This window comes from Hypanus sabinus, chromosome 2 (genome assembly GCF_030144855.1).
Source record: "Hypanus sabinus isolate sHypSab1 chromosome 2, sHypSab1.hap1, whole genome shotgun sequence".
In the NCBI taxonomy this organism is placed as follows: Eukaryota; Metazoa; Chordata; class Chondrichthyes; order Myliobatiformes; family Dasyatidae; genus Hypanus; species Hypanus sabinus.
In genome coordinates this window covers 17,911,118-17,935,224 of record NC_082707.1, presented here as the reverse complement: position 1 = coordinate 17,935,224, position 24,107 = coordinate 17,911,118, and the positions used below count along the sequence as shown (strand labels likewise).

The 24,107-nt window shown below is 43.9% G+C and overlaps 1 protein-coding gene across 5 annotated transcripts in view; it reads left to right on the top strand.

The window, feature by feature from the left end:
• Positions 1–24,107, top strand: part of p2ry1 (purinergic receptor P2Y1) — a 161,821-nt gene that overhangs the window by 104,514 nt on the left and 33,200 nt on the right. Inside the window, exon 2 of one of the 5 annotated variants that reach the window (XM_059992458.1) lies at positions 7,338–7,549. The exons of 3 other annotated variants lie outside the window; for them this stretch is intronic. The gene's annotated coding sequence lies outside the window, so the exon portion shown is untranslated. Of the gene's footprint in view, positions 1–7,334; positions 7,550–24,107 lie in introns of all 5 variants that reach the window. One more of the 5 variants, XM_059992469.1, reaches the window with a different exon arrangement.

The following is a 24,107-nucleotide window of genomic DNA, read 5'->3' as shown; positions in this document are numbered from 1 at the left end:
GTGGGGTTTCCAGGAGACTCCCAGCCCCCCGGACGGCCACATTTGCACCAGGTGCATCGAGATGCAGCTTCTTACAGACCGTGTTGGGGAACTAAAGTTGCAGCTCGATGACCTTCAGCTTGTTAGGGAAAGTGAGGCAGTGATAGACAGGAGCTAGAGGGAGGTGGTCAACCCTAGGGTCCAGGAGACACATTAATAGGTGACTTTCAGGAGAGAGGGAAGGAGGAACATCGGATAGTGGAGATCACCCCTGTCGCCATGCCCTCAACAATAAGTAGTCAATTTTGAGTACTGTTGGGAGGGATGACCTACCTCTGGGAAGCAACAGTGGCCGTGCCTCTGGCATGGAGTCTGACCCTGTGGCTCAGTAATAGGGACTCTATAGTCAGGGGGACAGATAGGTGATTCTGTGGATGCAAAAAGGAAACATGAATGATAGTTAACCTCCTGGGTTACAGGGTCCAAGATGTTTCTGGATGTGTCCACAATATCCTGAAAAGGGAGGGTGAGCAGCCAGAAGTTGTGGTACTTCAATGACATAAGAAGAAAAAGAGAGGAGGCCCTGAAAAAAGAAAATAGGAAGTTAGGTAGGAAGCTGAGAAGCAGGACCTTAAGGGTAGTAATCTCAGGACTGCTGCTTGTGCCATGCAACAGTGAGGATAGAAATAAAATGAGGTGACAGATAAATGCGTGGCTGAAGAGTTGGAGCAGGGGTCAGGGATTCAGATTCGGATAATTGGGACCTCTTCTGGGATAGGTGGGACCTGTACAAAAGGGACAGGCTGCATTTGAATCTGAGGGGGACCAATATCCTTGTGGGCAGATTTACTGGAGCTGTTGGGAGTGGTTTAAACTAATATGACAGGGGGAATGGGAACCAGGATGATAGAGCTGAGCATGAGCCAGCAGGTTTACAAGCAGATGATGGGTGTAACATGAATGTAAGGAAGGACAAGACAATGACTGGGTACAAATACAGACAGGGCAAGGAGGTAAGTTGTACCACAGAGGCAAAATTCAAAAGGGTGAAGAATGCAGGGCTGAAGGTGCTACATTTAAATGCACATGGCATTAGAAATAAGGTGGACGAACTCGTGGAGCACTTAGAGGTTGGTTAATATAACATTGTGGGCATCACTGAGTCGTGTCTGAAAGAAGGCCATATTTGGGAGCATAACAACAAAGGGTTTACTTTGTATCAAAAGGACAGGGAGGAAGGCATAAGTGGTGGTGTGGCTCTGTTGGTAAGAGAAGAAATTACATCTTTGGAAAGATGTGACATCGACTCAGAACATGTTGAGTCTTTGGTTAAATTAAGAACTTGCAAAGGCAAAAAAGAGACATTACTGGAGCTGGAAAACACTTGTAATAAGGAAAATTGTAATGGGGCCTTCAGTATGCAAGGGGATTGGGAAAATCAGGTTGGAGTCGGAACGCAAGACAGGGAATTTGTTGAATGCCCATGACATGGCTTTTTGGAGCAGCTTGTGCTTGAGCCTATTCAGGGAAAGGCTATCTTCGACTGGGTGTTGTGTAATAACCCAGATCTTATTAGGGAGCATAACGTAAAGGAACCTTTAGGAGGCAGTGATCATAGTATGATTGAATTCATACCGCAGAGGGAGAAGCAGAACTCAAATGTATCAGTATTGCAATGGAATTAAGGGATTTACAGAGGCATGAGTGAGGAGCTTGCCCAGGTGGATTGGAGGAGGATACTGGTGGGGATGATGGCGAGCAGAGGCAGCTGAAGATTCTGGGAATAGTTCACAAGGCACATACATGATAGATACTGTATGACCCACCAATGAAGAAGTTGTCAAATGGCAGGGGTAGGCAACCGTGGCTGACAAGGGAAGTTAACGACTGCAAGTAAGCAAAGGAAAGGGCATTTTAAGTAGTGGAAGTGAGTGGGACATTGGGAAGCTTTTAAAGTCCAACAAAAAGCAACTTAAAAAGCTATAAGAAGGGAAAAGACAAAATATGAGGGCAGACTAGCCAATAATGTAAAGCAGGATACCAATAGTTTCTCAGTTACATAAAGAGTAAAAGGGAGGTGACAGTTGATATTGGACCACTGGAACATGATGCTGGTGAGGTAGTAATGGGGGGACAAAGAAATGGCAGTTGAACTTAAGTGGTACTTTGCATCTGTCTCAACTGTGGAGGACACTAGCAGTGTGCCAGCGGTCTGTCAGTATCAAGAAGCAGGAGTGAGTGCCATTGCTATTACGAAGGAAAAAGTGCTACCAAACTCAAAGGCCTTTCAGGTGAATAAGTCACCTGGACCTGATGGACTACATCCCAGAGTCCTGAGAGAGGTTGCTGAAGAGATAACAGATGCATTGGTCACTTCACTCTGGCATGGTCCTGAAGGGCTGGAAGATTGCAAATGTCACTCCATTCTTTAATAAGGGAGGAAGGCAAAAAAGGGAAATTATAGGCCAGATAGCCTAACCTCAGTGGCTGGGAAAGTGTTTGAGTCTATTATTAAGGATGAGGTTTCAAGGTAATTGGAGACTAATGATAAAATAAGCCAAAGTCAATATGGTTTCTGTAAAGGGATATCTCGCCTGGCAATCAGTTCTTTGAGGAAGTAACAAGCAGGGTGGACAAAGGAGAGGCAGTGGATGTCATTTACTTGGATTTTCAGAAGGTGTTTGATAAGGTGCTACACATGAGGCTGTTTAACAAGATAAAGTCCTATGGCTTACAGAAAAAATACTGACATGGATAGCGGTGTGGCTGATGGGCAGGAGGCAGCTTGTGGGAATACAAAGGGCCTTTTCTGGTTGGCTGCTGGTGACTAATGGTATTCCTCAAGGGTCAGTATTGGGGCTGCTGCTTTTGACATTGTTTGTCAGTGATTTAGATAATAGAATTGATGGCTTTGTGGCAAAGTTTTTGGATGATAGCTGGAGGGGTAAGTAGTGCTGAGGAAGCAATGTGATTGCCCGACAAACAAATCAGAAGAATAGACAAAAAGTGGCAGATGGAATACAGTGTTTTGAAATGTATGATAATGCATTTTGGTAAAAGTAACAATAGTGCGGACTATTATCTAAACGGGAGAATTCTGAAATATTAGAGGTGCAAAAGGACTTGGGAGTCCTCATGCACGACTCCCAGAAGGTTAATTTACAGGTTGAGTTTGTGGTAAAGAAGGCAAATGCAAAGTTGGCATTTATTTCAAGGGGAAAAGAATACAAAAGCAAGGAGGCAATGCTGAGCCTTTATAAGACGTTGGTCAGGCTGCACTTTTGTCAACAGCTTTGGGCCCCATACCTCAGAAAGGAAGTTGCTTGTTTCCTGATCGGTCAGGGCATCAAAGGATATGGTGAGAAGGCAGGTGTATGGGGTTGCATGGGATCAGGGATCAGCCATGATGGAGTGACGGAGTAAACTCAATGGGCTGAATGGCCTAATTCTGCACCTGTGTCTTATGGTCTTATTTATATATCTAACCTTTAGCTTTCTTTCTATCAAGTATGTATTTGCCTTTAACTAAGTTATTATGTCCTACACTGTATTGCTGCCACAAAGCAATAAATTTCATGGCACATTTCAATGATAACAAACATGATTCTGATTCTAAACTTCTTCATGCAAAGGATGTTGTGTTAGTGCAACAAGTTGTCAGGCAAAGTAGTGGAAGCAGGTACATTGGCAACATTTACCAGACATTTCAACCAGTACACGGATAGGAAAAGCTCAGACGGATATGGATCAAAGGTGGGCAAGTTGCTGAAGTTTAGGTTCACTCATCCAGAACCATAAGCTAACTCAGATGGGCAACTGAGCACATGAAAGGGTTACATTGCATCTGATGGCTCGGAACCTGTACTCACTGGAATTTAAGAGAATGGTGGAGGGACCGATCTCATTCAAACCTATTGAATGTTGAAAGGCCTAGGTGGAATGGATATGGAGAGGTTGATTCCTTTGGCGGGGGAGTCTATAACCAGAACGTACAGCCTCAGAAAACAATGATGTCCCTTTAGAACAGAGGCCATGTCATTGGGTATATTTAAAGTAGATTTTGATAGGTTTTTGATTAGTCCAGGTGTCAAAGGTTATGGGGAGAAGGCAGTATGATTCTAAAGAGATGGCCATTCATTTCCAGACAAGCCCAGTGGTGAATAGAGTCACAGAATACCACAACATGGAAATGGGTTCTTTAGGCCATCTAATTCATGTTGACCACAGCATCACCCCCGCCTCTACCCCCAGTGTCAGTGTCTCAGTTGTCTATGTTCATCCCATAAACGTTAGTTTATCATGTCCATACTCGTACCTATCAACATAATTCCATGCACTCACCTTGGGTCCTGCACCTCCTATATCGTAGAGATTCAGCTACTTGTCCAAGTGTTTCTCAGATGCTATGAGAGATCCTGCCTCCACCACCTCATCATGCAGCATGTCCCACATCCCGAACACTCCCCCTCAGATTCCTCAGAGTCTTCAGCACCCTAACCATGGAAACAAGATACTTAGTACCTTGAATATATTCTGCAGGAGCAACACACAAAATGCTGGAGGAACTCAGCAGGTCCGGCAGCATCTACGGTGGGAAGTGGATAGTTGATATTTGAGTGGAGACTCTTTACCTATGGGTCTCAATCCAAAATGCTGGCAGCCCATTTTCTTCCATAGATCCGCAGATGGTTTCTAGTCAGAATCAGAATCAGGTTTATTATCAATGGCATGTGACATGAAATTTGTTACCTTAGCAGCAGCAGTTCAATGCAATACATGTTTTCTTAGATAAGGGGCCCTCCTCCTCTCTGTTCAAAAGAGATGCCTTTCTGTTCTGATACTGTGCCTTCTGGTTCTAGATGCCCCCACGTTAAACAAGAAACAAAAAGCGAATCTCAGTAACAATGTCCAAAGAATTAACAGTTTGTTTTAAAACCCTGAGAACTTAGAATACTACAGCACAGAAACAGGCCCTTTGGCCCACTATGATTGTGCTGAACACGAAGTCAAATTAAATCCCTTCTGTCTGCACATGATCCATATCCTTCCCTTCCTTGCATATTCATGTGTCTGGCTAACAGCCTCTTAAACACCACCATCCTATTTGCTTTCACCACCGCCACCCCAGCGGCCCGTTCCAGGCACCTATCACTCTCTGTGTGCCCCACACGTCTCCTTAGAACTTTCCCATTTTTCTTCTTCTATCTTAAGTGCATGTCCTCTTGTATTTGACATTTCTACCCTTGGAAATGGGTGACAGGGTGGAGATACATCTCTACCAAAGGAGGTGTAAGCCGCTCCTTTCCTCCGCTAGCCTGCAGGTCACCCTTGGGCAAGGTGCAGCACCTATTTAGCCCCCTGATCAGGGTCACATGAAGCCATGGGAGCAGGTGGTGGATGGTGTATGAGCAGCTGGTTCATATCACAAGTTCTGGTTATGTGACCACTGATGCCAGGCAGGCAATCTCAGAAGAGTATTGGTAACGGCTGGGGTCACCCATCTTGTCAAGACACTGCCCAGAAGAAGGCAATGGCAAACCACTTCTGTGGAAACATTTGCCAAGGACAAACATGATCAATGTCATACAATAGAGCACATAATGATAAAGACCCTTGCAAAGAGATTCTGATGGGTTCATGAATGTAAAACCAGAAAATTTTGGAAACACTCGGCAGGTCGGGCAGCATCTGTGCGAGGAGAAACCAAGCTCTGAAAAAAGATGTTGGCTGTGAAATGTTGACTGTTTTTATTCCCAACTACCTCCAATACAAGTTTTTTAATATGTTAATATTATTTTGTGGAATATATGTATTGTGTTTTGCACCTTGGTCCCAGAGGAACTTTGCTTCATTTAGCTGAATATACGTGTACAGTTGAATGACAATAAACTTGAACTCAAAACACTTTCTCTGGCTGCTTGTTCCATATATTCACCTCCCTCTGTGTGGAAAAAGCTTCCCCTCAAATCCCTTTCAGATCTTTCCCATCTCACCCTAAACCCGTGCCCCCTTGATCTGGACTCTCCTACCCTGGGGATTGACTGTTACTGTCGCCTTATCTGTGTCCCTCATATTTTAAAAATTTCTGTAAGGGCGTATTCATTTTCCTCCAGACCCATCAGTTATCTATTGTGTGCTCCGTTCAGGGACAAATGGGGATGGACAATATATACTGAGATGGTGAATGACATTCACATCCAGTGAATCAATACATTTATTAGTCATTATATTTCCTTACTGCCTTCCAGTATTGGCAGCGGGCAAGAATTTATAAATGGGAGCATTGAGATTTCTCTTGTGCTGTGTACAGTAGATCTTTATCCAGTTAATAGAACATCGAACGGTACAACACAGGACCAGGCCCTTCAACTCCCAATGTTGTGCTGAACGAGCTAAAAAGTAAATCAACCCCCCCCCCCCCAAAACTAACCCCTCCTACCTACAGAGTATCCATATCCCTCTATCATCTTCACATCCATGTGCCTACCCAAACTTCTCTTTGATGTATTTGCTTCTACCATCATACCAGGCAGTGCATCTCTGAGTATGAAACTTAGCCCTTGCATCTCCCTTGAACCTACCCCCTCCCACCTTCAACGCATGCCCACTGGTATTAGACACTTCAACCCTGGGAAGCAGATACTCCCTGTCTACTCTCATAAACATATGTCAGATCTCCCCCTTGACCTCTGCCACTCCAGAGGAAACAACCCAAATTTATCGAGCTTCTTGTGATAACAATTGCCCTCTAAACCAGGCGGCATCCTGGCACACCTCTTCTGCACCCTCCTCAAAGCCTCAACATCCTTCCTGTAGAGGGGCGACCAGAACGGTACGTAATACTCCAGGGACTATGGAACAGTACAGCGCAGGAAATGATTCTTTGGCTCACAGTGTCTGTGCTGAGACTAAAAGTCTTCAGCCTGCGCATAATCCATCTGCCTCTATTTCCTGATAGCCTCTTAAAAGCCTCACGCACTACCCCTGGCAGCCCGTTCCAAGCACCTGCCACTTTCTTTGTGGAAGAACTTACCTTGTGCATCTTTAAACTTTCCTCTTCTCACCTCAAATCTGTGTCCTGTAGTACTGGACATTACACTGGGTAAAAGATATCCACCTATGTCTCATATAATTTTATAAAATCATGTCTCCCCTCAGCCTGTGATGCTCCAGAGAATGTAACAAGCTCTCCTTGTAGCCCAAAACCCTTTAATCCACAAGGCATTCCAGTAAGACCCGCCTTTTACTAGACTTTTTCTATGGATTCCACATCCATCCTGTATTGGGACGACCAGAATTCCATGTAATATTCAGTATGTCCCATTTCTCCCTCACTGTCTTTTTTAAATGCCCAGTAGAAAGCATTGTATCCAGATGCATCATGGTTTGGTATGGCAGCTGCTCTGTCCAAGACGACAAGAAACTACAGAGACCTGTGGACACAGCTCAGCACGTCACAGAGACCAGCCTACTTTCCACAGACTCTGTCTACACCTTCTGCTGCCTCGGATGAGCAGTCAACACAGTCAAAGACCCCATTCTCTCTTCTCCATCTCTCCATGTCCGGAAGGTAAAAAAAAATCTTGAAAATTAGCTTCTGATTGTACCTTGTTGAGATGCAGCATAGAATAAACCCTTCTGGCTCTGCAAGACGGACCACACCTTCTGTGGAACTGTAGCTGTAACACTCCATGTACATTCTGCATTCTGTTATTGCGTTTCCCTTTGTTCTTGTGTTTTGAGATGATCTGTGTAGATGCCGTGTAGGGCAGCACAGTAGTGTAGTGGTTAGCACAACGCTTTATAGTACAGGCGACCCGGGCTCAATTCCTGCTGCTGCCTGTAAGGAGTTTGTGTGTTCTCCTCCTGACCGCATGGGATTCCTCCCCCAACCCAAAAATGTACCAGCTGGTAGGTTAATTCATCATTGTAAATTGTCCCGTGATTAGGCTAGCTTTAATTTGGTGTGTTGCTCTGCAGCATGGTTCAAAGGGCCAGAAGGGCCCTTAAATAAATTAATAAAAAGAACTAAGATTTTTACTGTATCTCTGTACTTGTGACAATAAAACATTTAGCAATTCTCCAGCAGCGATCTAACCAGTTATGTTAGTGTGAAAGGATTTAACGCTCAGTTGCTGTTAGCAGCCCAGCCTCCAATTTTTGCAGTTTCTTGGACGTAGTGGCGCCATTGTCAGATTGTGCATGTACAATACAGATCTGATTTTCATCTTCTCCAGATGGCGAAGAAATACAGGGAAAAAAAAACATGGCTGTCATTGAAAGAAAAGGCATCGAACCCCTCCCCACATGAAAAGGAGAAAGAAACAAAACTCACAAGCCCTAAACCTCCACACTCCTTCCATCGCACAAAATCTAACAGATCACCCAGACGGAAAACAGCGGCTAGAACATCATACCCCCAATGCCCTCCCTTGCGGGAAAAAAAACCAATACCATCAAATCCTAAGCCCCCTCCCTTGCCAAAGAAACAGCGGCAATAGCATCAAAGCCCCACTGCCTCAGCTTGTCCGTTCTCCCCGCCTCCGCTTGCTCCTGAGAAGGTTGGCAGCATGGAACCATAGTAGATATTGTATTGCTGTTACAGTGCAAGTGACCCAGGTACAATTCCTGCCATGTTCCCCAATGACTTTGTAAGTTTTTCCTGTGATTGTGTGGGTTGCCTCTGGGTGCTCCTCTTTCCTCCCACGTTCCATGGGTCACGTGGGTGTTATTAGGGGGTGTGAGCTCACTGGCCTGGAAGGGCCTGTTACCGTGCGGTATCTCTAAGATAACACAGTAACTCCGAGTGAGTCGGTGAGGGGTAAGACTGCCAACCGTGCCCATGGAGATGTAGGTGGTCGAATGAAGTGTGAAGACTGGAGATGGCACAGCAAACTTCGCACAGGTTTATAAACATCTGCTCACATTTAGAATGTGCCTGAACAGTTGGCTGTGCAATCAAAAACACCATCTGCAGATGCTAGAAATTCAAAGCAATGCATGCAAAATGCTGGAGGAGCTCAGCTTCGCCAGGCAGTGTCTCCAAAGCAGCACACACAAAGGCAGAATCCTGACCTGCCGAGTTCCTCCGGAATTTTGTGTGTGTTGCTTTGGGTATGCAATCAGGATTCTTTTGAATACATTTTGATGGCAGATGTGGGTGAATTTCATTGCGTGAGTCACCATAGATACAGGGAAGTAAAGAAATGTTATCAGTGTTGTGCATCAACTCTACATCAAATGGTTAATGTGATGGGCTTCCAAAAATTAGATATTGGTTTATTATTGTCATGTGAACGTGTTGAACTCGGTCTCCAAATGGGATTCAGAAATTGGGATATTATGTTGCAGCTGCACAAGACGTTGGTGAGGCTGCATTTGGAATATTGGGCTTAGTTTTGGCCATCCTACCAGAGGAATGATGTCATGAAGCTGGAAAGGGCGCAGAGGAGATTTATCAGGGTACTGCTCGAACTGTTGGGGAGAGAAGCTGAACATCAGACAGTTTTTGGGGACACAAGAGACTGAGGGGTGATTTTATAGAGGTGTGTAAAATCATGAGGGGCATACATAGGGTAAATGCACTCCCAAGGTTGGGAATAAAGCACTGGAGGGCATAGGATTAAGGTGAGAGAAGATAGATTTAATAGAAACTTTAGGGGTAATGAGTATGTGGAATGAGCTGCCAGTGGTTGAGGTGGGTACATCAACAACATTTAAAATGGGTTCCCAACCTGGGGTCCTCAGACCCCTCGGTTAATGATAGGGGTCCATGGTATATGAAAGGTTGAGCACACCTGATTTAAAAGTTACTTGGAAAGGTACAAGGTAGAAAGATATGGAAAGATACGGGCCAAACACAGAGAAATGGGACTAGCTGAGGTGAGAATCTTGGGAGGCATGTACCGATTGGGCTGGAGAGCCTGTTTCTGGGCAGTTTGACTTTAGGACTCTGTACAGTGAAAAGCTTGTCTTGTATACTGCTTACACAGACCAAGTCATTCCAGAGTGTATTGAGAGTCGTTCTTCGAGACAAAGAATTTAGATTGATAGAGGTAGGACAGTCACAATAAAAGCTGTAGATGGGTGTAAACTCAGCCGGCTCCACCATGGGCTCTAGTTTCCCCACCATTGAGGACATCTTGAAAAGGCGATTCCTCACAAAGGCAATGCCCATCCTTAAGCACCAAGCACATGCCCTCTTCTCTTTGCTGATTCCAGAGAGGAGGTACAGGAGCCTGAAGACCCACACCCAGCTTTTGCCCCTCAGCCGTCAGGTTTCTGAATGGACAATGAACCCATGAACACCCCTCACTACTTTTGCCCCCCTTTTCCACTACTTATCTTATATATTCATTAAACTTTAGAGTAATTTTATGTCTTTCACTGCACTGTACAGCTTCTGCTGCAAAACATCAAATTTCACAACATGTGATAATGAACCAGACTCCTGTTTTGACTCTATTGAGTGGCTCTGCATTGAGCAGCTTGCGATGAGACACCCCTCCAATGCCAAGTAACCTTCAACTAGCAGGAATTTGATTGCTTTGTAAAGCCTCATAACCCTGTCGTCCTACTTCAGTCTGACTTGCTGCCTCTAGACTAAGCCACTCCAAGGCTTTCCTGGTTGTATTTGTTCTGCACACCCCTAGCTGAAAACCGTCCATACTTCAGCTGCATGCAGCCCAGCTGAAGCCCATTTAATATCATTTCTGTTAATATTCACCAACACAATGATTCTCTGCCCACCGGGGACAACCCAATAACTTCACACTCTTGTTATCCAAAGTCATCATAACTTGGTCCCTCCCCATGTGTGTAAGCTCTCTTCCACCCTAACAACTGTTCCTATCACAGAAACCAGACTCATTGCGTACTGTATTATCTCCAGAGTGTATTGCGTACATTAAACTCACTGAGATCAAATTGCATCCCACATGAAGACACATACACTAGAACTAGACTTGTGTTTAACCTTGATGTTCTGACATAAGAACGAAGGAATAGGAGCAGGAGTCGGCCATCTGCCCTGTCGAGCCTGCTCTGCCATTCAATAAGATCAGGGCTGATTTGGCCATGCATTCATCTCCACCTAGCTGGCTTTTCCCCAGAACCTTTAATTCCCCTACCTCTAATTCCACTTGGGGTTGTTGAACAGCAAGGGAGGTTGTTAGACTCTTCTTTTGGAAATAGAACGTGGAATATAGAACACAGGAAAAGACACTTTGGCCCACAATGTTGTGCTGAACCTATTAAGCTAGTAATCAAATGGCCAGGTAAACTAATCCCTTCTGTGTACACAATGCCCATATCCTTTCATTTTCTTCACATCTCTTAAAAGTCTGAAGTATCTGCCTCTGTCACCACCCAAGTCAATGCATTCCAGGCACCCACAGCCCCAAGTAAAAAAAAACTTACCCCTCATGCCTCCTTTGGAATTACCCCCTCTCATCTTAAATGCATGCCCTTTGGGATTAGACATTTCAACCCTGGAAAAAAGACGTTGTCTGTCTACTCTATCTACACCTCTCATAATCTTACAAACCTCCGTCAGATCTTTCCTCAGCTTCTGCTGCTCCAGAGGGCACAACTATCCCTTGCCACTTTCTAGCCCAAGTCTCAGTGTTGCCTTGGCCTTGCTTTAAGTGGCCATGGATAATGTCACTACCAGAGGATATGCCAGTGAAAATGAAAATAGTGCGGCTGTCAATAACCTCCACACTTCTGACCTTTAAGTTTCCAACTTTCAGTTAATTGGGAAGTCAGCTCTGATGGTGGGAGTCTGGAGACTGGAATTGGACCCCTCTCTCTGTGTGTGGGTGAGTGGGAGGTAGTTATGGGGCTTGTCTTGCTGTTGTAGTTTTTTTGCTTGTCGTGTTCTGTTTTGGTGTGTTCTGTGTTGTTCTGATGGCAATTGTTGGTGCAGGAGTGTGTGGCCACACTTAGAGCTGCTCCCAGCACACCGCTAGGTTATGTTGATTATTAACACAAATGACGCATTTCACTGTACGTTACAACACACACGTGGTAAATGAATCGGGACCTGAATCTGAAGTGATATCTTGGGGCTGGGATGAGATGCTCCCAAAGACCACGATCATCATATTTTTGGTACACCACCAAACATCATTATTGTTTTTCTGCATGGCTATATTTTACAGATATCTTTATGTGTTTGTTACCATGTATGTGTGATTTGTGTTTTGTGCTGTATGACTCTTAGTCAAGTCAAGTCACTTTTATTGTCATTTTGACCATAACTGCTGGTACAATGCATAATAAAAATGAGACAACGTTTTTCAGGACCATGATGTTACATGACACAGTACAAAAACTAAACTGAACTATGCAGAGTTCAACAACACAGAGAAAAAACAACACAGAGAAAAAATGAAGAACACAACAACTACACTAGACTACAGACCTACCCAGGACTGCATAAAGTGCACAAAACAGTGCAGGTATTACAATAAATAATAAACAGGACAATAGGGCAGTGAGTTGTATCAGTCAAGGCTCTGGGTATTAAGGAGTCTGATAGCTAGGGGGAAGAAGCTGTTACATAGTCTGGTCGTGAGAGCCTGAATGCTTCGGAGCCTTTTCCCAGATGGCAGGAGGGAGAAGAGTTTGTATGAGGGGTGCATGGGGTCCTTCATAATGCTGTTTCCTTTGCGGATGCAGCGTGTAGTGTAAGTGTCCGTGATGGCAGGAAGGGAGATCCCGATGATCTTCTCAGCTGACCTCACTATCCGCTGCAGGGTCTTGCGATCTGAGATGGTGCAATTTCTGAACCAGGCAGTGATGCAGCTGCTCAGGATGCTCTCAATACAACCCCTGTAGAATGTGATGAGGATGGTGGGGGGTGGGAAATGGACTTTCCTCAGCTTTCGCAGAAAGTTGAGACGCTGCTGGGCTTTGTGGCTTCTCTGATGCCACCTCAGGTTGAAAGTCAAGATAGGTAGCTTCATACTAGCCCTGGAGTTCCGTCCTTTGGTCCACTTTGGAGCAAGTCCACAATGAGATCAGGAATCAAGTGGTCACGGCAGCCCTTATATTCCTTGTGCATTGCAAGTGTTACTTGATAGCTCCCCTCCTATCATTCTCCTAATGACAAGACCATAAGACATAGAAGCAGAATTGGGACATTCGGTCCATTATGTCTGCTCCATCATTCCATTGTGGCTGATGTATTATCTCCCTCAATCCCATTCTCCTGCCTTCTCCCTATAACTTTAGATGTCCTCACTAATCAAGAATATACTCCATGAATTGGCCTTCAAAACCATCTGTGGCAATGAATTCCACATATTCGCTACCCTCTAGGAAAAGGAATTCTCTATTTAAGGGGACGTCCTTCTAATCTGAGATTATGCCCTCTGGTCCTAGACTCCCTCACTATAGGAAACATCCTTTCCACATTCACTCTCTCTAGGCCTTTCAATAGTCAATAGGTTTCAATGAGATCCCTCCTCATTCTTCTAATCTCCAGAGAGTACAGGCCCAGACCTTTGAAATGCTCCTTATGCATTAACTCTTTCATTCCTGGGATCATTCTCAAGAATGTACTCTGAAACCTCTCCAACACAGTACAATACGTCCTTGCTTTTATATTCTAGTCCTCTCAAAATGAATGGAATCAGATTTTTGGATACATTTTATGATGGTGTCAAAGGCCTTCATAATCTGGTCCCTCCGCATTTCTGTTACCTCTTCCCCCCTAATGATCCACTGATGTTTTTGTGCTGTTCATATGATAGACAGTACCTGAGTCAATGAACTCCATGTTATCTCAAGAAAACTGTGTGCATCAAACTCTCTAGGACTTGACAACATCCATCTATGGTCCTTCTAAACTGGGAGAAAGTTTTAAAAAACTCCAAGATGAAAAGGGACTTCAGGATTCCCTGAAGGTTAGCTTCAAGCTGGAGTTAGTGGTAAGCAAGGCAGGTGTAATGTAAGCATTCATTTTGAGAGGATAGGAGTATACTGTAAGAGCCAGGGTGTAGTTCTGAGGCTTCATAAGGCATTGATCAGACCACACGTAAGCAGTTTTGAGTTCTTATCTAAGGAAGAATTGCTGGCATTGGAGAGGATCCAGAGGAGGTTCATGAAAATAATCCTGGGAATGAAAGGTTTAACATATGAGGAGCATTTGGTGTCTCTGGGCCTGTTCTGACTGGAGTTTAGGAGAATGAGGAGGGAACTCACTGAAAACTTCAAAATATTGAAAGGCCTGGACAGAGTGGTGGAATGTTCCCAATGGTGGGTGAGTCTGGAGACTAGAACCAGAAAGCAAGGTGTCAGAATCAAAGGACATCCCCTTCGAACAGAGATGAGGAGGAATTTCTTTAGCTGTTAAGTCTATGGAATTCATTGCCACAGATGGCTTTGGAGGTCAACTCATTGGGTATATTTAAAGTGAAGTTGATAGGTTCTTGATTAATAAGTGTGTCAAAGGTCATGGGGAGAAGGCAGGAGGGTGGAGTTGAGGGAGATAAATATATTAGCCATGACAATAAATCTCTTTGGAGAAGTGCACTTGATGGGCCAAGTAGCCTAATTTTGCTCCTATGTCTTATGGCCTTATGTTCTTATCAAAACATGGACTCAAAAATTAGCCTTTCTGCTCCAGAGCTTTTGAACCACAAGGGAGGTTGTTGGACTCTCATCAAATGACACATTCTGCCCTCTTCTATCAGATTCCTTCTTTTTCCAATCCTTTACATCTTTCATCTATTACCTTTCAGCTTCTAATTTCTTCCCCACCTTCCCCCTCACCCGGCTTCACCAATCACCTGCCAGCTTGTACTCCATTTTCTTACCCCTCACCTTATTCTGGCTTCTTCCCCCTTCCTTTCCAGTCCTGAAGAAGGGTCTCAGCCTGAAATGTCAGCTCTTTCCCCCTGTCCATTGATGCCACCTGACCTGTTGAGTCCCTCCAGCACTTTGTGTGTGTTGCTCTGGATTTTTAGCACCTGCAGAATCTCTGATACTTACGATTTGCCAGCAAAGATCAGCCACGATCATACGACTGGCAGCAGGAAGCTTGTGGGGCCTGTTGATCTCCTCCTCCTACCTCCTTGTGTTCTCGTGAAAGAAGCCACTCCACTCTCCACCCTAAGCACTCTTCCCCCTTCTGCAGGCCCAATCTCCAACGATGAGTGACACATTCCATTCTCTTTAGCTCAACGATCAGAGGCTTTGGCATAATTTAGATTAGCAAAGCAGCTGGTATTTATGTGGCAGCGTATCATGCTTGTGAGATGTCCCTGAAATCCAGCGTGCAAGTGGTGATTTTGAAGGACAGCGAGCAACGGTCAAGTTGCAACATTGTTATATCTTACAAATGCAAACTAATATATAAATCTTTTACTTGCACTCAGTGGGCACTCTATTAAGTACTTCCGGTACCCAATACAACGGCCACTGAGTGTAAATTTAAAATTCGAAGTAAACTTAATTATCAAAGTACATGTATGTCACCATGTACTCCACTGAGAGATGCATTGTCCTGTGGGGAATTCAGCAAACCTATAGAATAGTAACTATAACAGGAACAATGAAAGGTCAGCCAGTGTGCAAGAGGCAGCAAACTGCGCAAGTACCAATATAAATAAAAAGAGGAACTGGTGCTTTACCGGCATATATGATGAATAAACTATTCTCAGGATATTTGATGAATAAACTATTCTTGGGCCTAAAGCCGGGAACAAGTATCAATTTTAACCAACATTTCAATGACAAACTCTGCCAACTTCATCAGGGATGATGCCTGGGCATGTCTAGTTCAGTGATATTTATACCCCGGTTGTCTGTCCCTAACCTATCAGGAGGGATGGATGACAGGGGATAAATACCACCAGACTAGACATGCCCAGGCAGCATCCCTGATGAAGACAGTGTGAGTTTGTCATTGAAACGTTGGTTATTATAGATAGCTGTACCTGCTGGAAGCCCAAGAAGAATTTATTCGACAAATATAAATAAATAAGGTGAACACGAAATATGAAAGGAGTCCTTAAAGTGAGATCATTGGTTGTGGCAACATCTAAATGGATTAACAAGTGAGTGTTGTTCAAGAGCCTGATGGTTAAAGAATAGTAACTGTTCTTGACCCTGATGGTGTGAGTCCTGAGGCTCTTGTACCTACTCCCTGATGGCAGCAGCGAGAAAAGAGCATGGCCTGGGTGGTGAGGATCTTTGGTGATGGATGCTGTTTTTCTACAATGGCTTTTCATGTAGATGTGCGCAACGAGTGGGAGGAATTTACTGGTGATGTACTGGGCCAAATTCACTACCTTTTGTAGGATTTTCCATTCAACGGCATTGGTGTTTCCATACCAGGCTGTGATGCAATCAGTCAATATACGGTCCACCACATGCATCTATAGAAGTTTGTCAAAGTTTTAGATGCCAAATCTCCGCAGGCATTGCCAATTCTCCTGAGGAAGAAGAGGAAATACCTTCTGCTGCTGTATTCCTTCCACATCAAGTTTTGACATGCCCTACATCCAGAGATATCCTTCTGCACACCACTGTTGTAATGCATGGTAATTTGAGATACTGTCACGTCCCTGTCAGCTTGAACCAGTCTGGCCAATCTCCTCTGACCTCTCTCTTTAACAAGGCATTTTCACCCACAGAACTGCCACTCACCTGAGCGTTTGTTTTGCTTTGAATAACTAAATATGGAAAAGCTGAATGTCTTTGGGGAGTCTTGGCCAATATTCTGTTTATAATTAGTAACTACACTCAATTAATGCAAATATCAAATTAGCCAATCACGTAGCTGCAACTCAACACATAAAAGCGTGCAGACATGGTCAAGAGGTTCAGTTGTTGTTCAGACAAAACATCAGAATGGGGAAGAAATGTGATTTAGGTGACTTTTGACCGTGTTGCCAGACTGGGTGGTTTGAGTATCTCTGAAACTGCTGACCTCCTGAGATTTTCATGTACACCAGTCTCTAGAGTTTACAGAGAATGGATTATAAAAAAAAACCAAAGGAACATCCAGTAAGCACCAGTTCTGTGGGCAAAAAAATCTTGTTCATGAGAGGAGTTTGAGGAATCCTGACGAAGGGTCTCAGCCTGTAATGTCGACTGTTTGCTTTTTCCCATAGATGCTGCTGAATAACTCCAGCATTTTGTGTGTGTGTTGCTTAGTTTTCCAGCATCGGCAGACTTTTCTCTTGTTTGAGGTTTCAGGAGAATGGCCAGACTTGTTCAAGCTGACAGGACGGTGACAGTAACTCCACACTTTCCAACAGTGCGTGCAGAAGAGCGTCTTTGAACACTTCAAAGCTTGAAGTGGATGGGCTGCAGCAGCAGAAGACCACGAGTGTACTGTACATTTGGTGGTCACTTTATTAGGTACAGGGGTATCTAACTACTTATCTGAATGATACCCCTCATAACGTTGTATATAATTAATGTTGAATTATTGTAAACTTACAGTGCTGTTAGAAAGTGAGGTTATCAAGTGCCAATCCTGGTGTTGAATAATTGGATTGAGGAATTCATTGTGCAGGTCAGACCAATATGAGTGACGGTCCACAGGGAGTCCTGATGCAGTCCCCTTCCCTCCACATCAACCCACTGAGTTTCTGTATCGTTGTTTATGTCTGGTCGCTCATCTCAGTCTGTGCACTCTTCCTGCATCTCTAAACTGTGAGCGAATTCATTCAGCTAAGCATTGGCATGGCGGAAGGCACTTCCAAATGCATACGGCATCATGGCAAACCGTCTTTCCCATACTGTTGTCCGCAGTATGAGCCCAAATGCCTTTTGAGATTTGCAGTATCACACGGGCCTTCCTGAGAGCTGAACAGTGCTGCAGGAGGAAGAGCTGCTGCCTTTCAGTGAAGCTCTCACCCCATGCCATCGTTTATTTATTTAGAGATGCGTTGCAGAAGAGCCAATTCCAGCCCAATGAGTTGTTCAACCCAGTTATTTAACCCTAGCCTAATCACAGGGCAACTCACAACCACCAGTCAACCTACTGACCTGAACATCTTTGGGCTGAAGCCAGAGTGCCTGGAGCACACCTACACACAGACGGAAAGAACATACAAACTTCTCACAGAGAGCACCAAAACTAAACTCTGAATTCCAACGCTGTAATAGCATCACTCCACCAGTGTTCTCTCCAGCTGTTCTGGCTTTTTTCCACATCCCAAACATGTTCAGGCTGGTAGATTAACTTGCTGCTGTAAATTGTCTCCGGTCTCATTGAGAGGCAGGGGAATCAGCAGGGGTTGGTGTAACGGCCGCGCGAGAGAAAAGATATTAATTAAGTGGTGGGATATGTTTCATGGCATTTTTTTGAGGCCTGGCATAGATTCGATGAGCTGAATGACCTGCTCCTCCTTTGGAAGGAAGTGTGATAAATAGTACAAGAAATCTTCTAGCTCTTCAGAGGTCTTGCACATATTCAAGGATCAATTTTATTCACTATATTCATTTACACTTATTAGGAATTTACTGTGGAGTGTCGGTCAGAGAGCGACATGTAACAAGAAACAAGAACATTCAACAATCATAAAGAATTATAGAAAAAATAAAGTTAGAGATTAAAGGACAGACATGAGCTATAATGTGCACAGTACATAAAACCAGCATGTCTTTACAAAGTAAACAGCATTGTAAAAAGTGGTTTAAAGTGTTTACAGTGCAGTGCCAGGGGTAATAGATGGCGGGGGGGAGTGGTGAGGTGGAAGGAGGCTAACTGGAATGATTGTTTTGATTAACTACCTGGGGGCAGAAACTTTCAAGATGACGTCTAGTCTTTGTTTTCAAAGCTCAAATTAATTTATTATCAAAGTACATATATGTCACCGTATACTACCCTGAGATTCATTTTCTTGTAGGCATTCCCAGTAAATACAAAGAAAAACAATAGAATCAGTGAAAAACTGCACCAAGAAAGACAAACAACCAATGTGCAAAAGTGAAGTGCGTAAATACAAAAAGAGAAGAAAGAAATAGTAAAGTCAAGAACACAAATTGAATTGTTGGGATGAATGAAGTTGAGTGAAGATATCCTGTCTGGTTCAACAGCCAGTTGGCTGAAGGGTAATAACTCATCCTGAAGCTGGTAGTGTGGGTCTCTTTCCTGATGGCAGCAGCAAGAAGCAAGCATGGCCTGGATGGTGGAGTCCTTGATGATGGATGCTGCTTTCCTAAAACAACACTGCATGTAGATGAGGGTTTTACCAGTGACGGTCTGAGCCATATCCATTACTTTTTGTAGGATTGTCTGTTCAAGACATTGGTGTTTCCATATCAGGCCTGTCATTATACTTCCCACCACACGTTTAAAGAAGTTTGTTAACGTTTCAGATGCCGTGATGAATCTTTGCAAACTTCTAAGAAATCTTCTTTGTAATGTCACTTACATGCTGGGCCCAAGACAGATCCATGGAAATGAAAACACCAATAAATTTAAAGATGCTGACCTCTCCACCTCTGGTTCCCAATGAGAACTGTCTCATTCACCTCCGGTTTCCTCCTCCTGTGTCAAAGGTCAGCTCTTTGGTCTTGCTGACATTGTGTGGCACCATTCAGCCAGATTTTCAATCTCCCACATACATGCCGACTCATCACCACCTTTGATTCAGCCTATGACAATGTTGTTATCAGCAAATTTAAACATGGCATTGGAGCTGTGCTTACCCTCACAGTCTTAAGTAGAGCATAGGTACAGGGCTAAGCACACAGCTTTGGGGTGCACCTATGCTGACAGAGATGTTGTTGCCAATCCAAACTCACTGGGGTCTGCAAGTGAGCAAATCGAGCATCCAGTTGCACTAGGTGGTATTGCGGCCAAGGTCTTGGAACCTATTGATTAATTTTGAGGGGATGATAGGATTGAACTGAGAGCTACTCAGACAGGAATTGATATGCCTCATCCCTTCCCAGAGCACTTCATCATGGTGGATGTAAGTGATACTAGACAATAGCCAATGAGGCAGCTTTTTATAGTCATGTAGAACTTTCAAAAAGGGTGCTTTTGGAAGAGGCAGTTGGCAGATGGGTGGTACCCACATCTTTGTCCTGGACACATGCAAGTGCTGCAGTGATAGTGGACAGCAACCAATGACCATTTCTGTGGACCTGGCAATTCATTGTAGTTTTTGTGTGCTGGACCATAAGATGTGAATCAGGCCATTTGGCCCATTGAGTCTTCTTCACCATTCCATCATGGCTGATATATCATCCCAGTCAACTCTATTCTTCTACCTTCTCCCCGTAACCTTTGACACCTCTACTGATCAGGAACCAATCAACCACCACTTTAGGTAGACTTGGTGGCCAGTTTATTTAGCCAGTCATGTGGCCAGCCATTCAATGTATGCAGACGTGGTCTAGGGTTCAGGTGTTGTTCAGACCAAACATCAGAATGGGGGAGAAATGTGATCCAAGTGACTCTGGAGTATGATTGTTGGTGTCAGATGGGGTGGATTGAGTATCTCAGAAACTGCTGATCTCCTGGGATTTTCACATACAGCAGTCTCTGGAGTTCACAGAGAATAGTGTGAAAAACAAAAAAATCATCCAGTGAGTGGCAGTTCTTTGTGCGATAACGTCTTGTTAAGGAGAGAGGTCAGAGGAGAATGGCCAGAATAGTTCAAGCTGACAGGAAGGTGACAATAACTACATCAGTAGTATGCAGAAGAACATTGAAATGGCTGGGCAACAGTGGCAGAAGACGACAAACACTCACTCAGTGGCCACTTTATTAGGTACTTCCTAACCCTAATATAGTGTCCACTGAGTGTATTTCCAATGACTTGGCCTCCAAAGCTGTCTGTGTCAATGGATTCCAGAGATTCGCCATGCTGTGGCTACGGATCATTGGGAGAGGCTGCTGCACCAACCAAAGTGGCAGCTGTTAACGTGGTTTGACACAACTGTGAGATATTGCCGGGCCTGATGTGTTATTGGCAGTGTGAAAGACTGTGTCCATTACACTGTAGCAGGATAGCTGGAGAGTTTCCTGGTGTGATATCTGCTCTGGTTGGGCTGCAACAGTGTACCAAACCTCTTGGCTGGAGACATTGTTGTTGCAACATGCTTTATATCGCTGAGATTTCAAATAAGAATACTCATTTGCATTACTTAGCAATACAGTGCAAAACTGATTTTGTCCAGGGTGCATTGCGTTAATGTTCTTTTCCAGGCTGGATTGCGGCAATACATTGTGTGTTAACATGTGGCATGGTACCATCGTGGTTGACGCAACACTTTGCAGTATCAGCGACCAGGGTTCAATTCCCGCCTCTTCCCATGACCGTGTGGGTTTCCTCCTGGTGCTCCGGTTTCCTCCCACAGTCCGAAGACGTACCGATTAGTAGGTTAATTGGTCATTGTAGTTGGGTGGTGTGGCCCAAAGGGCCTACTCTGCACTGTATCTCAATAAATAACTACAGAAAGAAAGAAAGAAAGAAAGAAAGAAAGAAAGAAAGAAAGAAAGAAAGAAAGAAAGAAAGAAAGAAAGAAAGAAAGAAAGAAAGAAAGAAAGAAAGAAAGAAAGAAAGAAAGAAAGAAAGAAAGAAAGAAAGAAAGAAAGAAAGAAAGAAAGAAAGAAAGAAAGAAAGAAAGAAAGAAAGAAAGAAAGAAAGAAAGAAAGAAAGAAAGAAAGAAAGAAAGAAAGAAAGAAAGAAAGAAAGAAAGAAAGAAAGAAAGAAAGAAAGAAAGAAAGATAGATAGATAGATAGATGCTTAGTGCCTTCATTGTGGTTTAGGAATGGCTGCATCATTCCCAACATGTGTTGAGCTCAGAGCTGTATTAAACGTATGTCTTGGAGCAGTCACTTGGGAACAGGGAACAGGGCATGTTCTTAAGAGGGTCACCGTGCTGATACTGGGACATCTCCAGCTTTGAACGTAGACTGTTCATACCTCACAACTGAGCTCAAAGTGGCCAGGAGTGCTAGTAGGGCTGATATGGTAGCATAGTGGTTAACATAATGCTTTAATACACCAGTAATCAGTGTTCAGTACCAGCCACTGTCTGTAAGGAGTTTCTATGTTCTCCTCATTTGTTTCCACCGGCATTGCAAAGACATGTGGGTTATGGTTAGTGTAAGTGAGTTGTGGACATGCTATGTTGATATTGGACACTTATAGGCTGCCCACAGCACATCCTTGGCTTATGTAAGTCATAGATACAAGCAATACATTTCACTGTATGTTTCAGTGTTTTGATGCACATGTCAAATAAAGCTAATTTTTAGTTGAAGCATTAAACTGTTGAGAAACTTATTCATTGGGTGTCCTGATGTTCAGACGTTGATCCCTGAGACCTCTGTCAAGGTGTTACATGCAGTTTGGGGACTGTTGGTGTTTTTGAGGCAGAAGGGACAGCTGTGCTTTTACGTGAAGGCAACATTCCCCAAGGAGACAATGTCAGCAAGACCAAGAAATCGATTGTGGACTTCAGGAAGGGAAAGTTGGGAGAAGGCACACCAATCTTCATTGAAATGAGTGTGGTGCAAAGTTCATACACTTCAAGTTCTTGAGTGTTAACATTTCAAAAGGTCCATCCAGGACCGAAATATTGATACAATCAAAAAGAAAACAATTTTTATTTTGTTAGGAGTTGGAGAAGATTTGTATGTCACCAAAAACTCTAACAAACTTCCAGAGATGTACCATTGAGACCATTCTGACTGGCTGCACCACCACCTGCTGTGAAGGCAGGGTCAAAAGAGGGAGAGGGTTGCATACTCAGCCACTTCCATCATGGACACAAGCTTCCACATTATAAGACCATAAGACGTAGGGGCCCATCGAGTCTGCTCCGCCATTCAATCATGGCTGATCTGTTTTTCTTCTCCCCCTCAACCCCAGTTCCCAGCCTTCTCCCTGTAACCTTTGATGCCATGTCCAATCAAGAACCTATTAATCTCTGCTTTAAATACACTCAATGACCTGGCCTCCACAGCTACACGTGGCAACAAATTCCACAAATTCACCACCCTTTGGCTACAGAAATTTCGCCGCCTCTATGTTTTGAAAGGGCTCGCTTCTATCCTGAGGCTGTGCCCTCTTGTCCTAGACTCTCCCACCAGGGGAAACATCATTTCCACATCTACTCTGTCTAGGCCTTTCAACATTCGAAAGGATTCAATGAGATCCCCCCCCCCCATCCTTCTGAATTCCAGAGAGTGCAGACCCAGAGCCATCAAGTGTTCCTTGCATGATAACTCTTTCATTCTTAGAATCACCCTTGTGAAGCTCTTGGAGAGGGTCCAGAGGAGATTATCAAGGATATTATCAAAAGGTGGTGCCTCCAAAAGGTGGCATCCATCATTAAGGAACCCCATCATCCAGGACATGCCATCTTTTCATTACTGATGTCAAGGAGGACATACAGGAGCCTCAAGTCGCACATTCAACATTTCAGGAACAGCTTCTTCCCCTCTGCCATTAGATTTCTGAACGGAAAATGAACCTATGAATACCTCTTCACTATTCCTGTTTTGCACCAATTTATATGCTTATTATAACAATTTTATGTCTTGCACTGTACTGCTCTATAAAACAACAAATCTCATGACATACATTCAGTAGCCACTTTATTAGGTACACCTGTACACCTGCTCATTAATGCAAATATCTAATCAGCCATTCCTGTGGCAGCAATTCAATGCTTAAAAGCGTGCGGACATGGTCTAATTTCAGTTGTGTTCAGACAAACATTGGAATGGGGAAGGAATGTGATCTAAGTGACTGACTGTGGAATGTTGCTGGTGCCAGATGGGATGGTTTGAGTATTTCAGAAACTTCCTGATATCCTGGGATTTTCATGCAGAACAGGCACTAGAGCTTACAGAGAATGGTGTGAAATTTCAAAAAAAAATCCAGTGAGTGGCAGTTCTGTGGCTGAAAACCTTATTAATGGGAGGGGTCAGAGGAGAACGGCCAGACTGGTTCAAGCTGACGGGAAGGTGGCATTTACTCAAATAGACCCATGTTACAAAAGTGGTGTGTAAAAGAGTAACTGAATGTACAACATGTTGGACCTTGAAGTGGATGGGCTACAACAACAGAAGACCATGAATGCACAGTTGGTGGCCACTTTATCAGGTAAAGGAAGTACCTAATAAAGTTGCCACAGAGTG